General features: G+C 46.1%; 1 pseudogene; it reads left to right on the forward strand.

Moving 5' to 3' along the window:
• The first annotated feature begins 6,763 nt into the window (after positions 1–6,763).
• LOC139311815 (class I histocompatibility antigen, F10 alpha chain-like) lies at positions 6,764–17,839 on the forward strand (annotated as a pseudogene).
• Positions 17,840–22,093: the final 4,254 nt, after the last annotated feature.

Here is a 22,093-nt window from a genome sequence, read left to right on the forward strand (position 1 = left end):
CGAGGGGGAGGGGATCAAAAAGGCCAGTGCAGTCCTGGGCTGCATCAACAGAAGGAGAACATGCAGAGAACCCGAGAAATGCACAAGTGAGGCCCCCCTTGAAATGCTGGATCCACTTCTGATCTCCACAATTCAAAAAAGATGCTGAGACCCTGGAAAGAATGCGGAGAGAAGCAATAAAGAGGATAAAGGAAGATTAAATGGTATGAGGAACCATTGAGAGAGAGAGAGAGAGAAAGAGATGCCCAGCCTGTGGAACAGAAGAACTGGGGAGTGGGGTGTCAGGATAACTGTCTTCCAGCACTTTTTTTAAAAAAATTGATTTATATGCCGCCCTTCTCCGGAGACTCAGGACGGCTTACAATGCGTTAAGCAATAGCCTTCATACTTTTGTATATTTTATACAAAGTCAGTTTATTGCCCCCACAAACTGGGTCCTCAATTTACCTACCTTAGAAAGGATGGAAGGCTGAGGGACTATCCCAGAGAAGAAGGGATTGACCTCTTCTCCAAAGCTCCAGAGGGCAGGACAAGAAGTCATTGGGTTGGAAGCTTGTTAAATAGAGATCCAATTTCTTTTATCTCTAGAAAGATAATTTTTTTTAAAATGAGAACAATTAATCAGTGGAATAAATTACATCTTGGAATTGTGAGTCCTCCCTCACTGGAAGTTTCCAAAAATAGATTGGAGAACAGTTAAGCTTGGATGGTATTAGGTCTCCTGACTGGATCTGAGGGTTGGACTAGGAGACCTCTGAGGTCCTTTCCAGTCCTATGATTCTGTGTTTTACCTCAGACTCCCCAAATGATCTTCGCTCTGGATAAAAATGCTCAAAGGCTTTTTTGCGGCATCTTCAAGGCGAAGATATTTCTTTCTATGGGAAAATGCCAAAGGTATCAAATACAGTATATAAATTCCCTGTTTCTTTTTCTTCTCTGGTGAAGCCATGAATCTTTAGGAAGCTTCAAACTTTTCTCTTTTCCCAAAATAAACTTAGATGGCTGCTCTCTCCTTTGGCGGTTCTTCTGGAGACTCCTTGGACTAAAATAATAAATCCCTCTTCCGATTACAGTTGTTACTAAGATCCCGAAATTCAGCTGATTTTACATTTCCTACGATGAACAAAGTATGAGAAACATCCAATGGTCTTTTCAGGGCTTGAATCATCTCCTTTCTTCTGCAGTCACCTTTCCACTGAGCATGTACAGAGTGGAAATTAGGCCCTGTCTGTGGGGAAGAAGAGGGGATAGCTTGATAGTTCAAGAATATAAAATATAGAACATAAAAGAATATAAATGTTTGAAAAATCATTCAGATCCAAGTCTAAGCAAGGCCCTAAGAATTTCCGGAAACAGGGATGAGGTGGAGAATGGCGCCCCCTGCTGGCTTGAGGCTTAGCAGTTTCTCCTCTCAATTAGCAAAGTGGGGGGGAAGGGAAAACCATCCCATCAGAAGAAAAGTCTCAAATACTGTTTTAAGCACCAATCCAGACAGAAATTAATCAAATTACGTAGAAACAAGCCAGCGAAAGATGGAACTGATCCAATTAGCTGCTGGATTGTGTAAACTCTCTTTCTCTTTGCCGGCTTCTTTGTCAGACAGACAGACAGACAAACTACAGACCTGGGACAGGAGATTCCTGACAATGATAGGATAGGAAGGTTTTGCTCTCTTGTACGAAGTACAACAAATGTAATCTTGTACCCAAAAGGACAGATGTAATTGACCAGATGTGAACACTAATCCTGTGAAAGAATTCACATTGATTGCTTGTAAATAAGAAACTTTCTGTGTGAATATCTGAACCGTATTTTACACAGCATGCTAGATTTGGACCTCTGTCCCAAAGGTCAGGCTCTCCATTTCTGCAGAAATAAACAGCTGACAGTTGCCTCCCTCCTCCCAGCCTGAGTTCTTGGCCAGCCTTGCAGGGAAAACAGAACCTAATGGAGGCTCCGGCTAACCGAGGGACTTTCTGCCTCCCTTTCACCCATCTGTATCTCTACCGATGAAGAAGGCCGAGGCCATTAGAGGGAGCTTCCAATTCCTGGTGAGTCCCTGGAAACCGGCCGTCTGCAGGTTGAGCCTCCCCTTCAGATCCTCTCTTTTCTCTCTGGGTCCACAGCAGGCGTAACCTTCCTCTGTTTTAACTGACTGGTCGCTTTATGGTGCAGCATCTCCTGCAATTGGGATCCACACACAATACACACAAGTCCCAGAAGGGAAAATTCACCAAGGTTGCAGGAAACTCAACGTGAGAAGGTTATGGAAACGAATCTCTCAGATGCATGACTGACCCAGTTACATCTCCTGTGTGAATCTGGCCTTTGTGGGTCTGGAGAATCCCTGGCAAATGAGAGGCTGGGCTGCTTCCTGAGCCAGGATTTTGGAAAGGAGCCAAATGCCAGGAGACAGGCCGAAGCAGCTCAGGACAGCCTTTGGCTAATACGTATTAAGTTTGGAAAAGTAAAAGGTTGAGGCTGTAATGTTATTATTTTTATTCAACTGTGTTGAAAAGAACACACAATTTTATTATTTGGGAGATGATAAAGAAAGACCTGGCATTGCTTTCATAGCCAAGAAGGTATATTGTCTCCCATTCCATATCTACCATTTCAGCTAAGAAGGCAAAGAGTGCTGCCATCTTCCTTCCACCTTCCAAAGACCACCACTGACTAAAAAGGGACGTAGTTGATTTTAAGATAACATTTTTCTTTTTTCTGAATTTTCACTTTGGAGGCAACGTAAATAGAGAACAATGGGAACGCGATGGGACTCAACATGCTGAATCGCTTTCTCCTTCCTTGAGCCGAGGAGCTGCTGAAGCTGCACAAGGATTTCACGAACCACTGAAAAAAAGGCTGCAAATGCAGGCATCACTTTGGGACCTTAAGGGCTGTGTGTGAGACAGAGGCGTCTGTCCAGAACGTTGCTACCAGCTGTGCTGTTTTCGTCCTGTCTCTTCAAGGCCTCTCCCCAGGAAGAGTACAACAAAATGGCCAGTAAAAGTTGTGCTGTGAAAGAACTGAGGGTGTGGGGAAAGAAGGTGTGTATTCTTGTGTGGAAGTAAAGCGGTTAGAAAGGGGTGTTTTTCTGTAGCAGAACTCACAATGAGGAATGCAGGAGCTGTGGAAAAGAGTGTGTGTCTCTCTGTGTGTGTGTGTGTGTTGCCTAGGGACCTGTGTTATTGTTGGCTCTTACAGAATAACAGGACCTTGGAGGTCATCTAGTCCAACCCCCTACTTATTATACAATTATTTTTATTGCTGGTTGGAAAAGAGATATAAATGATTAATTTTATAATTAGGTGTAAAAATTCGATGATAGGAATATGGTTATAGGAATGAACGGTTATAGTAGTTTGGATGACGATTAAGATAGAAGAAACTTCTGGAAGAAGAAGAACAAAAAGAATGGAAGAAGATACCCCGAGATGCCACAGGGGCGGAATGATTGATGTATGAAATGTTTGTTTGTCTTAAAAAAAAAAAAAAAACCCTTACATTAAAAAAAGAGATGGATTAAATGCAAAACTTGAACAATAGAAAACGATGATTCTAGAGGGCATTCCACAAGGGGCAATTAATGCTTGCAAGTGTATCCAAGGGCTTCCAGAAGACATTTTCTCTTGTGTAGTTGCTGAGGAAGAAAATTCTCAGATACCAAAAGAAATGGCCCGGATGACTGAGAATCTCCATAGACATTATGCTTCCTTAAAGTTTAAAAAAAAAGAGACCCAGCCTCTCTAGTTAAAAGCACAAATATCCCCTTTTAAAGTGCTAATAATGAAGCTTAAAATCCCGGGAAGCCCTGGCTGTAATTAATTGTAGTCCTATAGTATCAGTTTGATTTTCAGGTCATGGAATTAGCAATGTCCCCAGGAACCTCAACCAAAGTAAAGCCTTGCCTTCCAAGTGTGAGTGTGTGTTTATTTAAAAGAAGAGCATACAAAAGAGTTGTTTAGTTGGTCCACAGTCCAAGAGCCAGCTCAAGGTCATCAGCAGCTCCCAAAGTCTTGGTGCTCATTTCACTTTTGTGTATTGTATTTATGGTCTCCCGGTTATTTATTTACCTTTTCACAATATTCTAATTTTCTGAGATTGTGAATTTGGGGTTTTCATGAGGGTTTTCATGCTTTTGATAATCATCAAAAGTATGACAAATCAAGGCTTGAACTATCTCGCTTTGCATGTAATGAGTCTATCTCATATATTAGTTTCACCTTTTAAGTTGCATTACTGAAATAAATGAACTTTTGCATGATATTCTAATTTTTCGAGTTTCACCTGTATGTTGAGAAGAGTCGGATAGCCAAGATCAACCCCCTCCCCAAGCTTCCTGGGGGTCATTTCTGCCTTTCTTGGGGCTGACTGTTGTGGCCTGCCACTGGCGGCAGACTCGGACAGTGAGAAGGTTGGGGAGAAACATGGGCCAGTCCTGGAATCTGGGGAAGGCTCTGATGAGGGCTCTGCATGCCAGAGTGTTGTGGCCCCGCCCTCCGAGCCTATCTCATCGGAGGAAGAAGGCTCCGAACATGAAGAAGAGGAGTCGGCCAGGCCTCCCTCTCCAGGCCCCTCCCCTCTGGCACTGCCTCAAGTGCCGGCCGAGGAAGAGGAGATTAGCCAGGAGCCAGGTGTCTCCGATGAGAGCGAGGGAGGTGATCTGTCGTTCCTGGATCCACGCCAACGAAGGCGTGATAAACGGCTGCAGCAGTTAAGGAGGCGTGCCAGGGATTATAACTGAGTCACTGGACCACACCCCAGAGACTATATAAGAGAGTGTGGTGGCCATTTAAGACTCTGTGACGGACAAAAACTAACTCTGGCTAGTCACTTGAACAACGCTTAAAGCTGCCGAAGGTTTCTTCTTTGGAACTGGACTATTTGCAATTTGTATGTATTTTCTGTTTATCTGATGAAGTAAAGCCCTTGGCAGTCGATGCTCGTATAGTACAAGGGTTTAGTGCACCCTGTTATTAACACAGCTGCCTGCAATTTCTGCTGGTTCGAATCTCTCCAAGGCTCAAGGTTGACTCAGCCTTCCATCCTTTCTAAGGTAGGTGAAATGAGGACCCAGTTTGTGGGGGCAATAAGCTGACTTTGTATAAAATATACAAAAGAATGAAGGCTATTGCTCAAAGCATTGTAAGCCGCCCTGAGTCTCCGGAGAAGGGCGGCATATAAATCAAATTAAAAAAAAAAAAAAAAAAAAAAAGCTGTTTGGTGTATTGGCCGATGCCAAGGCTGGTGGCATTGAAGTGTCAGGATAAGGCTGCCCTGTGAATGCAGCAGGAGAAAAGCTTGGAGAGAAACACTCCTTGAATAATGTTTCTGCCTTTAGGACGTTCACTTTCTCCTCCATCCTAAACCCCAACATCCCCAGAGCTTTTCTCTAGGCCAGGCAGGGATTTTACCACCCAAAATCCTCCTCCTTCCCTTTCAGGAGTGCTCAGCATGGGTCAGTTTGCAGAATCCAAAGTATTTAAAATGTACAATTGTTCCTTAGGAATCAGGAAGGGGCCTTGGGGTGTTCCTGGTTGTTTGCTCTGAGAAACTACTGCTTGAAGGGAGCAGCATTTCCGAAGGCATTAAAAAAGCTGTCAGGATCTTAAGGATGAAAAAGGCCGGGTTGGAGGCAGAAGAAGAGAAGAACCTCTGGAGGGTGACCATGAATTGAATCGCTTGTTTGGACACAGACAGGCCCAAACTCACCAGCCGTTCCTGACATAAAGAGGATTCATGAATGTGAAGATGCCCAACCTGCATTAGATTCACATGTTTCTCCTCCCAGGCAGACTTCAGACTTCCTCATTGCTCAGCCCCACAAGGGAAAGAAGCAGGTTCTGGATCACGGAGAGTCCGATCCCCCCTCCTTCTCTTAGAGAAAAGCTCTGATCCCTTTGGATTCTGAAATCTCCCCAGAGCAGGAAGTGGATCTGGGGCTCCCTCTCCCCAAAAGCTCTGAGAAGCCCCTGGGATTGTGGGGAGGAGCAGGAAGAAGGAGGCCCAGGCCTTTGCCTTGGACTGGGAAGGGCTGAGAGACCATACTGGAGGGAATGGGCAGTAGGACTACAGGTAGTCCTCGACTTACAACAGTTCATTTAGTGACCGTTCAAAGTTTCAGTGTCATTGAAAATAGTGACAGTATGACAATTTTTCACACTTATGACCATGGTTACGTGACCGAGATTTGGATGCTTGGCAACTGGTTCATGTTTATGACAGTTGCAGTGTCCCCGTATCACGTGACTCCCTTTTGCAATGTTCTGACAAGCAAAGTCAATGGAGAAGCCAGATTCACTTAACAACCGGGCTATTCATTTAACAACTGCAATGATTCATTTAACAACTGTGGCAAGAAAATTTGTAAAATGGAGCGAAACTCACTTAACAAATGTCTCTGGGAAGGGAGGGGGAATTTTCCAGTGGGGTGGGGGTGGGAGGACAGGGATGAGGAGGAAGATCTGGGGGGCCAAGTCATTTCATTGCTGCTCCCTTCCCTTCCCCTCCTCTCTCACCCCCACCTTCTTCAGTCCTTCCAGAAGCTGCTTCTTTCCCTCTCAGTCGCTCCCTCAGTTCACTTCCTACCTCTTTTCCCACCATCTCCCCATTCCTTCCTCCACTTCCTCCTCTGCCCCCCAACTCTCCTCCTCCTCTTCTTCTTCTGCCTTCTTCCTCCCCAGAGCCTCAGATGGGAGCCTCCATGGGATCAGGGTCCTTGACTGAAGCCCCCTAACTCTTCCCCCCTGGGTCCCTTCCAGGCGCCTCCTCCCACTCCATGAAGTATTTCTACTCCTCCATCTCGGACCCCAATCAGGGGCTGCCCCACTTTGTCTTTGTGGGGTACGTGGATGGTCAGGTCATCGTTCACTACGACAGCCACAGCCAGAGGATGGAGCCTCGAGTCTCCTGGATGGAGAAGGTGGGGAAGGAGGATCCCCAGTACTGGGACAGAAACACCCAGATGGCACGTGCCCAAGAGGAGATGTTCAGAGAAAACCTGGAGATTCTGAGGAGTCGCTACAACCAGAGCGAAGGTGAGTGATGGGTCTGGTGGCTCCTCCGGCCCCATAATCCCCTCCCCAGGAACCAGAGGGGGGAGAAAGTAATGGGTCCCTTCAAAGGGAAAGGCTGCCTCCACACCTTTTAAAAAGTCTTTTTTATATGTTTATTCTTTTTTTTAAATCAATATAAGCTTCTCCTTCCCTCCATAGCTGACATTTTCTGCCAAGTGCAGTTAATAAAAAGATGTTTAAATTTATCCTTCTGTCTTTCTGAATGTTGATATGGATATGGATATAAACTGAGGTAAAAAGAGACCGAAATCTCCCCTCCCCCCATGAAAGATGGAGGTTCTGGCCTTGGTGGATCTTCTGCTGTGGGGGAGGAAGGGAATCACAGGCCTACCCCCCTCCCTGAAAAGAGGCAGGGATCAAGTGCAGATCCACCTGGGGAGACTAGATCCCTTTCCTTCTCCCCCTTTTTGGAGGGGCGAGAGGGGCCCAAATGCCAGGAGCTTCTTCTCACCCTCCAGTTGGAAGGAGAGGCTGGGAGGACCAAATGGGGGGTGGGGGCTTTTGTGGGGGGGGATCTCAGGGCCAGGATCCTCCCAATCTTCATGGGGAAGAGACGGAAAAGAAAGAAACCTCCATTTGGGGCCCTTCCAGAGTCTCTCAGAGCCTTCATGGCTTCCCATCCTTGGTCCCTCAGGCTGAACTCCTGCACGGCCCTCTTGGTGGGGCTGCCCTGGAGACTCTTTCTTCTGCAGCCCCCCCCTTCTGCCATCTTTGGGGGACAAGATTCACCTTCAAGGAACCTTATTTGGGGAGGGTCTGCAAGGAAATGTGTGTGTAAAGAGAGGCTGCTTTGGGCTGAGCTCAACCTTCTCCACAAACAGGAGCCATTTTCCCTCCTTTCATCCCAAGGAGCTGCAGCCCCCCCAATTCTTCCCCCCTTTCCTTGCCCCTCCCCCTCTACAGGTGACCCCCAGAGCTCTGCCAGTTCTGCCCCTGATCCCTGAGGGTCTCCCCAGATCCCTCCAGGCCCCCTGCTGGCCTCTCACGGGAGCAGAGCTGGACCCAGAGGGCTCCCCCTGGTGGAGGAAGGAGGAAGGAGACCGGCCAGAGTGGAGGGGAGCCTCCTTTCCAGGCTCAACAGCCCCAAATGTCCCAACCTTTCCTCAAAGGGAGGCTGCTTCCACCTTCCCATCGCCTGAGTCGCCTTCTCTGGACCTTCGTGGGCTCCCTCCAGTCCTTTTGGAGGTCTGGTGACCAGAAACTGCTCACAATATTCCAGATGTGGTGGCACTCTTGATTTACTCTAAGGCTTTGTGACAATAGCCTCTCTGGTTTCAATACCATTTTAATGATTGCTGACATCCTGTTGGTCTTTTTAATTTTTTAATATAATTTGCCTTAAACCTTTTAAACAAAAAATAAAAACTAACAGAAGGTAACATAAAGTAAAGGAGCTAAAAAAAATAAAAAAAAAATAAAAAAGTACAAGAAAAGAAAACAACTGAAGAAAATAAAGAAAAAATACAAAAAAGTGGCTTCTGATATTCCTCTCAGTAGTTCTAAATGTAAATATATTTTAGCTGCTCTAAAGCAGCCATTCTCAGCCTTTTGACTCTCCAGGAACCCTTGAACTATTTTTCAGGCCGCAGGTAACCCCTGAACATGCAGGATCAGAGAAAGGTCAAAATTGTTTCATGCGTAGACCTGTAGAGATGCATTAATAGTGTTCTTACACTAAAAATAAAAAAAATGAAACTTGCCTTTTCAATGAGATCCCTGTGCCTTCTTTTTGCTGCAGGAATATTCAGTTCTGTGCCAAACTTGAGATAAGAACACATGTCATCTTCAAGTGAAATAAGACAATTTCTGTCTTAGCTTTTGATGCTTCTGAAATAAGAAAAGCTTGTTCTCAGAAGTTGAAAACTGCAGCCAAATATTTAGTGCCTTCCTGTGAATGGCAGGAGACTCTTCTTGAACAGAAATCCAAAACTATTTTTCCTAGGTAGAGATCAGGGAATCTCTTCTCAAGGGCAGGATCAGACTGCAGCTCACTAGGATCTTTCTCTTCCTCCAAAGGGAAGTTTTCTGGCTGAGCAGAAGATGCAGAGAAAGGATCCCTCAACCCGTCATTCCTGGGGTGAAAAGGGAGGAAAAGGACTGGTCAGTTTAGTTCAACTGTACTTACAGGTGGTTTTCCATTAGATTTGAGAGTTTCTGGCATCCTTCCTCCCTCTCAAGCCCAAACAGGAGTAGAAACATTTCAGGATTTCCTTTTGGTTTTTTCAAACATTCAGTTTTATTTTAAATCCAAGTATCTGTTCACTTTAAGTTGAAATATCTTCTCCAGGGCCTTGCAGAAACTGTAAATTTCAAACTCCTTTCAATAACCCTTTGGGTGTCCAGATCAGATTGGGCCACTTGCTGCTGTCACTAAGGAAAATATTCCTTTGTTGCCCTTCAAGGCTTCATTCCCACATTACATTAAGCCATGGTTTGTTTCTGGTTAGCTCAAAGTGGGAACCAGCCTTTGTGACTTGGTGCTATTTGTGAACGTAGACCAAGTTTTATGGTCACAGGGATCCCTGCAAGCTTTTGTGTAGATCATCCAGATCCTCTTTGAGACCATGAGATTTTGAGTTCCTCTTTGCAGCCGCAGATTCAGGCAACTGTTCCCTCTCTGGGATCCCTTCCTCCGCCCCCCCCCGAGTCTCCCCAACAGAGAAATGGTAGAAGGAAAGATGGAAGGGATTTCCGTCCCTCCGTTTCTTCTGTGACTCCTTCTTTTCTCGGTCTCCCTTGGGATCCTCTGCTGGCTTTTCCAGCTTTGCTTTTTCCTGGGGAGGTTCAGGGGCTCCATCCTGGGAGGGAAAATGTAGGAAGGCGGGTTGAGGGAGGGGAGAAGGGCGGTTAGTGATGGAGTCTTTCTTTTCCTTGATTGTTAGGGAGGAAATGGGGGAATCAGTGCCTCCCTCCAGTGTCAAAAGTCCCTGCAGGGAGGGGGATCTCTGTTTATCTTGAGGACTCCCCAAACCATCATCTTGTCCCTATTTCAGGACTTCATATAATACAGTGGATGTATGGCTGTGAGCTCCGGAGAGACGGGAGCAAAAGAGGGTTTATGCAGTTTGGCTACGAAGGGAGGACCTTCCTCACCTTCGACAAGGAGATCCTCACCTGGGTGGCTCCCGATCCTCTGGCCCAGATCACCCAGAGGAAATGGGATCATATTGCAGGATTGAATCAGAGAGACAAGTCCTACCTGGAGGAAATCTGCATTGAGTGGCTGGGGAAGCACCTGTCCTATGGGAATGAGACCCTGCTCAGGAGAGGTGAGTATCTCGATCCAGGCTACACTTTCCACCTTTACGGTTGGATTTCTTGTGCACATTCAGCCCTTTTGGGTCCCTTGTGCGGAGTCTGTTTGCCCTGGTGGGAATCCTTCTTCTCCCCTCCCAGCACCTCTCCAGGACATGGGAAGAACTGATTGGTTCCCATTGCCAGGCAGCCGTTCAATGGACCAGGAAATGCATCCTCTGCCTTGCGGGTGTCTGTGTGGATCAGGCAGGAAAAGCATTTAAGGGTATCCTGTTCACTGCCCACAGTGAGGCCACCATTTGGGGTTCTTCAATGAAACAACCCAAACTGTAGCCAAGAGTGGTGGGCAACCTTAATTTCCTCCCACTAACTCTCCTTCCCCTCACATCTCACAGAAGGCTCCCTCCCAGTCTCGTCCCTGACGGTGCACCTCCCACTCCCATCACTGGGGGGCTCCACTTCTACCATTAATAAGACACTAGTAGTGTCCCCACTTGGGCAAAAAGGCCCATGAATGAGGGGTTCTTTTCTTTCCGAGGGAGGAGCAAAGTTTCTGTCAATCTTTCTCTTAAACCTCAAACAGGTTCCCAGAATTCTTAGTGCGCCTTTCCTAAAAACAACCCCCTCCCCACCTTCAGGAACACCCCCTCACCTCACAGGGGGGTTCACGTTATAATCTTTTCCTAGAAATTTTTATTAATTTACCCTGTAGACCACCCTTCTCCCCTAAGTCTACCCCTTCTCCTCTTGGGCCCTTGATCCCTCCAGGATCAGCTGGATGACATTAGGATCAATGGGGAACTCCATACACACACACCACTGATGATTGCCAACAGGCAGCCCCTCCCTTCCCAGGGAGGACCTTCTCTCTCTTCCATTGGCATCACCTCTGAGGGTTGCCAGGTGTCCACTATTTGAGCGGACAGTCCACTGTTTTCACATTATGTTCACTATTTTTTTTCACAAAATAGTGGACATTTTTTTTATTCAAAAGCTTTATGATGAAATGGTACGTAAACTAAAGCTGTACAGTCTAAGAGAATAAGGATAGGAGAATCGCGTTTTGTCTTCTTTTTCATAAGTTAGAATGAGACAAAGATCGAATATCCATTGAACTCGATTCTCCGAAAAAATTAATGATGAGATTAAAATAAAAATATATTATAAAATTATGTACAGTTCACATTTTTAAAATGTATTGTAGCTTGTGTCGACTGACCTAAAATGGTGTGTTAAAATGTTTGTAAGAAAATATATAATTTAATTGTAAATTTTTTTAAAATTTTTTTACTACTTAACCCCCCCCCCCCCTGTGCTTGTCTGCTATTTTTTGGAAGCAGACCTGGCAACCCTACTGTCCCCCCCACCCCTTTTCAGAGACAAAATCTCTTTTCCAAATTGATCAGTGTGAGATTCCCTTTGATCTCTCTTAAAATTATGGTTGTGTCCCTTGGAAAGAGGCCTGGAGCAGCCTCAGATTCAGGGGAGCAGAAGAGGATGCAAAAAGTAGGGTGAAACTTCTGTGTTGTTGTCGTCTTGAAAGGGAACTTAAAAGAGCATCTCCACTATCCTTCCCCTGAAGGGAGCAGCCCAAGATCAGTCAGAGTTGAAAGCGATCAGAGTGAAATTTTCTTGGACCTTCAATTTGCTGCTGGGGATTTTTCAGGCTGAGTCTCTGGGAAGGACTCAAAATCAGGAGTTCTTGTGGTTGAGGATTTTCGAGATTCAGAGCATTTCCCAAAACTCTTGGAGATGCAGCATGTGTGGAGTGGGAAGTAGTGGGAGATTTTCCTGCCCCTCCAGGTTTCCCATCCACCTTCCAGGCTCTGGAAGGGCTCAGAGTTAATTCCTGTGTTTCTGCAGAGCCTCCGATGGTGACGATGAGCAGCAGATCAGAGACCGAGGATGGGATGGAGACGCATGTCTGCCGTGTGGATGGCTTCTACCCAAGGGAGATCGATGCTTCCTGGAGGAGGGACGGGGAGGAATGGCTGGTTGACACCCACCATGGGTTTCTGGCCCCCAATGCGGATGGGACCTACCACTACTAGCTCAGCATCCGGATCGATCCCAAAGAGAGGGACCGCTATCGATGCCACGTGGAGCACGACAGCCTGCAGGAACCTCTGGATGTGTCCCTGAAGGGTGAGAGGCTGCAGGGAGGGGAAGGCTGGGCTCTTTGGCAGCCTGGAGGGTTGTGGGAGAGAAATCTGACCCCAATTGTGTCCAGGTGTGAACATACCTGAGCTTTAAGCCATTGGTTTTCCCAGTGTTTGAGGTTGGTGAAGCTGCAGGGACCAGACCATTGAACTGACTTCAGGTGATGGAAGCTACAGAATCCCATCACAATACTTGGCCGATCCTGATGAAATGCCCTTAGATCCTCTCTGAGGCCTTCCCTGTTTCTTGCCCCCAGCAAGTCTGAGTTTTTTCCCATCAGAGACTAACAGGGTTTCCTGGTTTAAAGGTCAAAAGGTCACCCTGTTTTGCTGCTCTAAGAAAGAAGTTGCACGTTATTTTATGATATGGTATGTGAATTCAGCATTAAAACCCAAGGAAAAAAAAAACTCTCTCAAAGAGTTCTATATATGCTCATAAGTGTCCTTAACATACACTGGATTTCCAAAGTTGCAAAATTCAAATTTTTATAGTGATGATTGTCACCACCATACAAGAAATATTCAAATGTAATTGTTATGCTGATATCTCAGGCAAAATAAAATATTCCTTTTAGTTTTGTTGTTTATAGCAAGCATCAATTCACAAGTGGCATGATTGCTATTCAATGGGAATCCTGAATTTTGTGCGAGAGAAATTTACATTTAAATTTAAGTTCCCTCCTCAAATCTGCTCCCCTCCCCCCCCCAAGCAATACCAATTTATGATGCTTTGCTAAAACCATACTTGGAATTCTTCATCCAGTTTTGGTTGCCACGATATAGAAAAGATGTTGAGATTCCGGAAAGAGTGCAGAGAAGAGCAAGAAAGATGAGTAGAAGCTTGGAGGCTAAAATATATGAAGAGCAGGTGCAGGAATTGGGCATTTCTAGTTTAATGAAAAGAAGGACTAGGGGAGACATGATACGTTCCAGTATCTCAGGGGCTGCCACAAAGAAGAGGGAGTCAAACTACTCTCCAAAGCACCTGAGGGCAGGACAAGAAGCAATGGGTGGAAACTAAACAAGGAGAGAAGCAACCTAGAACTGAGGAGAAATTTCCTGACAGGGAGAACAATTCATCAGTGGAATGGCTTTCCTTCAGAAGTTGTGGCTGCTCCATCACCAGAAACGTTTCAGAAGAGACTGGAGAGCCACTTGTCTGGAAGGGTAGAGGGCCTCTGGAATGAGCAGGGGGTTGGACTGGAAGACCTCCAAGATCCCTTCCAACTCTGTGACTCCGTTATTCTATTTCTGCCATTTGTGGGACCATCCAGAAGTTGGATATCACCATATTCCATTTTCATGCTGAAGTTCTGGAAGCACAAAATACACAAAAGTTCAAAATGCTATTTTTGAACTGGCCAAAGAAATGAAAGTGTGTACTTAAAAAAAAGGCCAGGTGATATGAACTATTTTACTTTATATAAAATGCAAACACTCAAACTGAAGAAAAAAGCATACAGATCTGCCCAATTCCACTCAGAGTCATGGTTTATTGTGGCAGCCTATAAAAGGAAGGAAAATGTTTTTAACAAATTTTGTTTACATTACTGTGTTGGTGAAGTTTTTGTTTTGAAAGCTGAGTCACAAGGTGGCAAATGCCTTCATGTTACCTTGAGAAGGACAGAAAAATGAGCCCATGGAGTTTTTAATTTGGGGAAATTCCAGCTTTCACTTCTTTAGGTCTCTTCTGTGATTGGGAGGATTGTTTGGGGTTCCCTGTCAGTGATCTGCTCTTTCTCCCAATTCAGAACCAAAATCCAACCTGGGGCTCATCATCGGCTGTATTGTGGCTGCTCTTGTCCTGGTGTGTGTGATTTCTGGGACTTTGATATCCTTCAGTAAGTATCTTTTGGGGGGGTGATGGAAGGAAGATGGGGAGACTCCTCCCAAATCTCTCCCTTTGGGGAGCTTCTTTTGGGCTTCCTTCTGTCCTGTTTTCCCAGCCCTCTTGGGGAGCATCTGAGATCTCAGCCTCTTGCTGGGACTCCAGTCTCGATTCATCTGAGTGTGAGGTTGGGTCAATCATGTCTTCTTCTGAGTTGGGAAGAGGCATCCCAGTTCTGTCCCTCTCAAAGGCTTTGATCAAAGATCCGCAGAGAAGGATTTCCATGGAAACCTTCCTCCCCTCCCAGCTGCTGTTGCTGCTTCCCCTAATTCCCTTCCATCCATCTCAGAGGCAGCAGGTCCCTCTTGGGGCAAATCAGGAGATACATTTGTATTTTGAAGGTCTTTCTGTCTTTCTTGATGGGACAAAGTGACTGTGAAATACCTTCTGAGGTTCTTCCTCCTATGGAGGGAGAGAGTAGATGATCTCTGGTGGATTTTTGTGAGCTTTCACTGATTTTTATCCTTGCAGAGAGACGTCAAGATGGCTACAATGCAGCACCCAGTGAGTGTTTTGTCCTTTTTACATGTAATCTCCAATTAAGAGCAGGGACCAGAGGCACCATTAGTTGGGAGGGGAGTGTGTATGTATGTTTCTGTGTGCTATCTTCCTCTTCACCCTAAGAACCAGGCTGGGGAAGATGGGCCCCCTTTTCATTACAGCCAGGTTGTTCTTGGAAATGGAGTCTTCAAGGAGAAACATCTGGGAGAAGGAACCTTCAAGAAGATGAGAAGATCTGGCTGGTGGAAAGTCCCTCTGACTGAGAAATTGCTCTGTTTCCCAAGTAGGCAGAAACGAAAGGCCTGGCCAAAAAAGAATCAGAAGTTCCATAAAATTAGGGATCAAAGGGGCACATTTTGAAGGAAAAGGAGCTTTGGGGTATCCCAGCTGGATCTCCTCTTGGTCATTGATTATAAGGCTCTCTAAGTACGAACTGGTTACAAAAGGAAACTTTGGATCCATTTATACATAAATTTTAAGAATTCTTTCTGATGCCTTTTAGCCAAAGCAGTTTGATCCAAACTCTCTGGGTCTTTTGATTTTGTGCGAGAGAGAGAAAGGGAGGGAGGGAAGGGGCTGGTGTCAGAAAGAGCTGAGCTTCTCCACCTATAAGCCAAGAGAACAACTTTCTCACCCTCTTTTCCTTTCTTTCTTTTCCAGCAAGTGACAAAGGATCCAAGACTTCAGACCAGGGTGAGTCAGAGGGAGCTGCTTCTGCTGTATGAGCCATTCTCTCCCTTTGCAAGACTTTGGATGGATGAGGGGATGAAAAGAGGGAAAGGCCTCCATTTTTTGAAGGCTCCCCCCAATTCATCCTCCCTGGGTTCTCACTGAGTCTGCTTCTGGTGGAATAATTAAAATAATCGCACCCACTTTGGCTTAAGTGGTGAAGGCACCAGGTCAGACCATGATGTTCTAGTCCCACCTTAGGCATGAATGTCACAAAATCCACTTTCCTTGCACTGGTTCATCCTGCAGAGGAGAAGGGAAACTCTCCCTGTTGGATTCAGGCAGGGGAGGCAGCCCAGAGTCTGCATGGTGGAGCCTTGGCCCTCTTTGGAGGAAATTGCCTCCAATTCTTTGACGGGAAATAGAGAAACCACCAGCGAGGCCATGATCCCCAGTGGTTAGAGACTCTTCTGGTGGAATAGCTGAGACCTGGCTGACTCTGGAAGGGGAGGGGGGGTTCCCTCTCTCAGTGATGTGCCCAGTTGGTTTAATGTTTGGCCCCAACCGATACCCCAGGGCAGGGGAAGTGGGGTGCAGTGCTCATTTGAGAGTCTTTGTTGGCACTCAGGTGCCTTTGCTCCCCAGGTTTCTGGTTGTGACTCCCCGTTTCTGACTCTGGGCTCACTGGACCAGTTGGGGTTGTTGCTACATACCAGCCTCCCTGCTGCATGGCCACCTCCCTGCCTGAGCTGCTGGGGGCCATCTCAGGGTTGGCATGGACTTGCCCAGGATTCTGGTCCTGGGAAACTTCAATCTGCCACCCCTGGGTTTGGCCTCAGAAGCAGCCCAGGGGTTCATGGCCTCCATGGTGGACATGGGCCTCTCCCAGACCATCCTGGACCCGCCTCAAGACAGTGGTCAATAAACTCCGGATGTGATCTACTTGCCAGAGCAATGGTGACATGATCTGATGGGGGAATCTGGTTTTTATATATCATTTTAAATATTCTACATTTATTTATTTATTTATTACATGTATTTATATGCTGCCATTCTCCCGAAGGACTCAGGGCGGCGAACACAAGTTAAGAAACAAGTACAATAAAATCATAATTTAATCCAAATAATTAATTAGTAGTAAATAATAAAGCCCGGAATCAGTCTCAGCGTATTTGTTTGAAAAGCCAAGTCTTCAAGTCCCGACGGAAGGAGCGGAGATCAGGAGCATGGCATTTTATTGAATTTTACTGTAAGCTGCCTAGAGTTACCTGGGCGAGATGGGTGACACAGAAGAAGTTTGGTGATAAATAAATAAATAAAAAGTCAGATGTCCTCTGAGAAGTCCATGAAGCTGCAGAGGTTGAATGGTGAAGGGAGAGATTTGTCCCCCTCAGAGGATCCAGACAAGGCAGAGACTCACTCGGGGTCTTTCTCTCCAATGCAGGAAGCAACCAGGTCATTTAGCTGCCCCCTCGCAGGTGAGTTTCCCCCTCTGGAGGCTGCATGGGGGGAGAGGGAGGGAGGGAGGGGAGGGCTTTGAGGTCACATGACTAGTGGATGGGGAACATAGTTTGGGAAATCCCTCTTCTCTCTCCTGTTCATCTCAACCACTGCAAGGGAAGGAAGGGAAGGAATTTGGGGGGAATTGGGACTCTGAGAAGGGGTCTGTCTGCCCTCTTATTCTGCAGGCCCAAACTGTGGCCAGACCCCTCTCACGATCTGACTGTCTTGGGTCAGGACTCAGGAGGCTGAGAGACCTGCAAAGAGGAGATCAGAGGGTTCCCACTGCAAGGAGGGAAAGAGGGAGAGAGGAGGGACTTCCTGAAGATCCTCCAGTCATAGATGGAGAGGGGGTGTCTCTCCCCTCCTTGATCCCATCTGGGAATCCCTCCCTCTAGATGCTGAAGGGAAGACCTGGACTCTCTGGAGGCCATGAATCCATTTCCACTTGTCTCTGGACTAAAATTGAAATTTTGTATTTGAGGGGGGATATTGATACGTGTTATATAACTTGTGGAGCAGGTGCTCCCCCACCTCAGGAGCCAGTCCCAGCCCTGCCCCTCCCCTCCCCACCTGCAACTCTGAAAATCCCACCCAGTTGATCCCTCTCTTGAGGCTTCTGCTCTTATACTGGGCTGATCTTTGTTGATCCCTCAACCTGGGTGGTGGGATTCCTCCTCTGGGCTCGTTCCCAGACTGACCCTGCCTGCCTTTTCTCTTTTCTTGACAGCACGAGTGGACAGTCCCAGCAAGAGGAGAGAGGAGAGAAGATGGGATCGACCTTCTTCTGAAGTAGGCCGGACACTCAGGAGGAGCCCTTCAGGGCCTTCCAGCATGCAGGAACCAGGATGTAGTTTGGGTGTTTCGCGATGGCTTTTATCATCGAATCAGTAACCATTGTTATTTTAATTGAGGAAGAGAAGAAGAAAGAAAATCTTATGTGTTTATAATCGTGGGATCAAAAGGACTCAACTTGGGTTTAGTAGATATTTATTTAATTATATATATCCTGCCGAAGGTATCAAAGATACCCAACACATCTTCCGCCTCCTATTTTCCCCACAAAAACGACAACCCTGTGAGATGAGTTGGGCTGAGAGGGAGTGATTAGCCCAAAGTCACCCAGCTGGCTTCCATAGCTGACACAGGACTTGAACTCACGGTCGCTTTCTAGCCTGCTGCCTTCACCACTAGGCCAAACTGCCGTGTATAGCTTATAATGGCTTTGTAACATAGCTTGTAGCAGCTATTTCTGTTATTTCTGATGACCTTTAATGGGCTCCTGCTGAGTAACAGGTTTTAGAGAAGGCTTCGTGGAGAATGGGAATAGGAGTAGGATGGAGAGTTGCTGCTTTTACTTTATAAGGGAGATAGTTAAACTGTTAACCTCCATCATACGTGCTTGGATTGAAAGGGGAGTTTTTTCCCCATCTCTTTATTTTTTTTTCTATTAATTTTATAATAGATAGCATGTATAATGCAAACTTGTCAAACTGGATGGATACTGTTGTGGCTCCGTTACCAGAGCCTGTATCATCGGCAGGAGAGGACTCCGAGAGTGAAGGAGAGGAGTTGGCAAGGCCTCCCTGTGGAAATTGGGATCGTAGAAAACACCCAGGAGCATAGAAGAGTCCAAAGGCAGATGCATGAATAAATATGATAAATGTATTTATTCATATAACAAAACATATTAACTGTATACAAAGGCTGTCTTAATATCCATTAGGATAGGGGGCACACAGCGTGTGTGACCACCCCTATCAAAGATCATGTCTCATGGAGAACAAACGTAAAAGAGAGCAAGGTGGAAAGGTTAGAGGGGGTTTTATACTCAGTGTAAGCCCCTCCTCTCCACATAGGGGTGGGGGCACTTCCTGCCTCCACTGGTGTCTGTATGATATATGTGCCAATGGCTTGCAAATACTTGACAGTTCCCCTCCTTGCGAGCCAATGGCATGCAAACATACAAATGCAATGCACAACAAATTTTACCCTGTGAGACATAACTTTTTACACAGATCTTTGTGCCTATCTGCTGGTAGAGGTTTTGTGAAAATATCAGCTGTTTGATATTTGGTCTGACAATGTGATAAAGATATAAACCCCATCTCTACTAATTGCCTAACATTTTGATAGCGGATATCAATATGTCTGGACCTTTTTCCCACCGCATAGGCTTTGGCAATGCCTATGGCCCCGGTGTTGTCTTCTATAATTTGGATGGGCAAAGTCGGTGGTGTCCAGATGCTAGAAATTAAGGCATCAAACCATATCAGATCGTTCCCTGCCTCTGATAAGCATGCATATTCGGCCTCAGCGGTGGAGCACGAAACAAATTTCTGTTGCCCCACATGCCAATGGATGGGTGCCTCATTTAATAGTACCAAGAAGCCCGAAGTACTCCTACGTGTCTTGGTATCTCCGGCCCAGTCCGCATCTGCGAAGCATTTTAATTGGGCCTTGTCTCTATTCTCAGGTTCCAAGCGAAGCATGTAATCTGCTGTGGTCTTGAGATACCTTAATAGCTTTTTAATGGCTAACCAGTGGAACTGGGTAGGATGTTCCACTTGTCTAGATAGCAGGTTTACGGCCAGGGCAATATCTGGACGGCTCCAGTTACTTATATATAGTAATGAGCCAATCACTGACCTAAATAGAGTATTATTTTGGAACTCTGGGCTATCCTTGTGTGCCAATCCATAATAGTCGGTCTGCATTGGGATAGCCGTTGGCTTGCTATCTTCCATTTTACATTTCACCAAGAGTTCCTCTATCTTTTCCTTTTGTGAGAGAGCAAAACCTTTTGGTGTAGTGATGATTTGTACGCCTAGGTACTTGTCCACATATCCTAAAGACTTTAGAGTGAACTTTTTTTGTAGGGTCCTGGCAAATATAATACTTCCCCCCTTGTCAGGCCCTATATATAAAAGATCATCGACATACACTAGGACTTTCTCCAGCCCCCCTTTGGTATCCCTTGTGAAGGTACATTTATCAGCTGGAGATGGATGGAAACCCAGTGATTTGAGAGTTTTAGTCAGGCATTTGTACCACAGTCTGCCTGATTGTTTGAGGCCGTACAAACTTTTCTTCAGAAGCCAGGTGTGGCCTTCCTGCCGCTGAAATCCAGGGGCACCTCTGACGTAAATTTCTTGTTTTAGATGTGCGTGTAAATAAGCAGTTTGCACATCAAATTGAAAAATGTGTTCCCCATGTGCTGCTGCGGTGACCAAAGCAGCCCTCACACTTTCCGCTCTCACGGTGGGGGAGTATGTTTCATCAAAGTCCTGCAAGTAGCGCTGTGCGTAGCCTTGTGCTACCAGCCGGGCCTTATAGAGGAGTTTGTTGTTGGGCATTGGCTTGACCTTGTAGACCCAACGGGTGCCAATTGCTTTCCTCTTTTTGGGGACTTCCATGGGGATGAAGACTTTCAATTTTTTGAGACTGTCCATTTCCCGCTCCATTGCCACCCTCCACCTGCGCTGTTCTTCCTCGGGAAGCTGAAGGACATCTGAGTACGTTTTAGGGGCCATGGTAACGCTGTTGACCGAGGCAACACAGCCAATGTCCAATCTTTTGGGTGGCACCCCTTTATTGGAGCGTTTTGATCGTCTGGGAAATTGCCACTCACCATCATCATTGTCATCCGGAGCATCGGTGTCAGAATTGGAGCTGCCGGAGGTATCTTTCCAATCAAAATGGGGCGGGCCTCTGTCCCAGGCGCTGCGAAGATATGGTCGTTTAGGTGAGGCAGGAGGTGTGAAGTCACCCAGGGATTCCTTGTCTGAATCGTCAGAGTCAGGTAGGGATTCATCACCATCTGGATCTTCGCTGGTCAGTTGCTTGGAGTTTGTTGGTTCATCCTCTTCAGGTGGTGCTGCTTGTTCAGTGTCGCTTCTAATAGGGGAATAACCGGGTTCATTGGAATGAATTTTTGACCAATTTGACCCCTCCTCAAAGGAAGCTGATCTAGAGACAATGACAAGGTTATTTTTGTCTACAAACCTAGAGGCCTTGCTGCCGGTTGCATAACCTATAAATCTGAGCCTCCTTGATGCCTTGCCCCCCTTTCTTCTGAGGTGCTTGGGAATATGGACCCAGGCATAGGAACCAAAAATTCTCAAGTGTGAGAGACTAGGTTTCCTTCCATGGACCAGGAAGTATGGGGTTTGGTTAATGGCACTACTCCACGTCCTGTTGACTAGATAATTAGCCATTTTGACCGCTTCTGCCCAAAAAACTTGGCTCATGTCAGCATCTGCAAGTAGGCAGTTCATGACATTCTGCAGCACTCCATTTCTCCTTTCTGAAATACCATTCTCGGACGGAGTTCGAGGGGATGATTTAAAATGGAGGATACCTCTCTCCTTCATCCACTTTTCAAAAATCTTGGATGTAAACTCAGTCCCCCTATCACTCTGCACCTGAGCGATGCACACCTTGTGTTGCGTTTGGATCTGGTTGTAAAGATATTTGAAGTTGGTAAAGACTTCAGTTTTGTCCTTTAAAATAAATACATGGCCATAACGAGAGTAATCATCTACTACCGTTAAAAAATAACGCCCCCTACCAAGGGAGGGTCTAAAAGGACCAACCAAATCCATGTGTACCAGCTGATAAGGGTACCTTGCACGACGGGAAGAGACCTTAGGTATAGCAGCAGTTTTAGATTTTGCTGCCTTACAGATGGCACATTCCAAATAGGTATTACAATTCTTTATCTTAAGCCCATCAGAAAAATCTTGCATTTTCTTAATAACTGGGAAGCTGGCATGGCCGAGCCTGCGGTGTAATATATGAGCACAATCCAAATGTAAAGGTTTACCCATGCATACTTTGTCAACCTTATGTATCTTACCATTACAAGCTTTGGTCTGTTCAGTAATGAGAGTAGGCACTGGATTAAAGGTCACCTTAGAGTTCCTCAGGATTGGCTGAGGAGTTGTGACCTTAATGGGCTCAGCCTTAATGGCTTTGGATGTCCTAGGAGCTGGTTTAAAAGCTTCATTGGTTTTAGGTCCAGGGTCCTTGAGTTTGGACAACCT

This window comes from Pituophis catenifer, unplaced genomic scaffold (genome assembly GCF_029215685.1).
Source record: "Pituophis catenifer annectens isolate HBS135680 unplaced genomic scaffold, rPitCat1.0.hap2 SCAF_2, whole genome shotgun sequence".
NCBI classification, from domain to species: Eukaryota; Metazoa; Chordata; class Lepidosauria; order Squamata; family Colubridae; genus Pituophis; species Pituophis catenifer.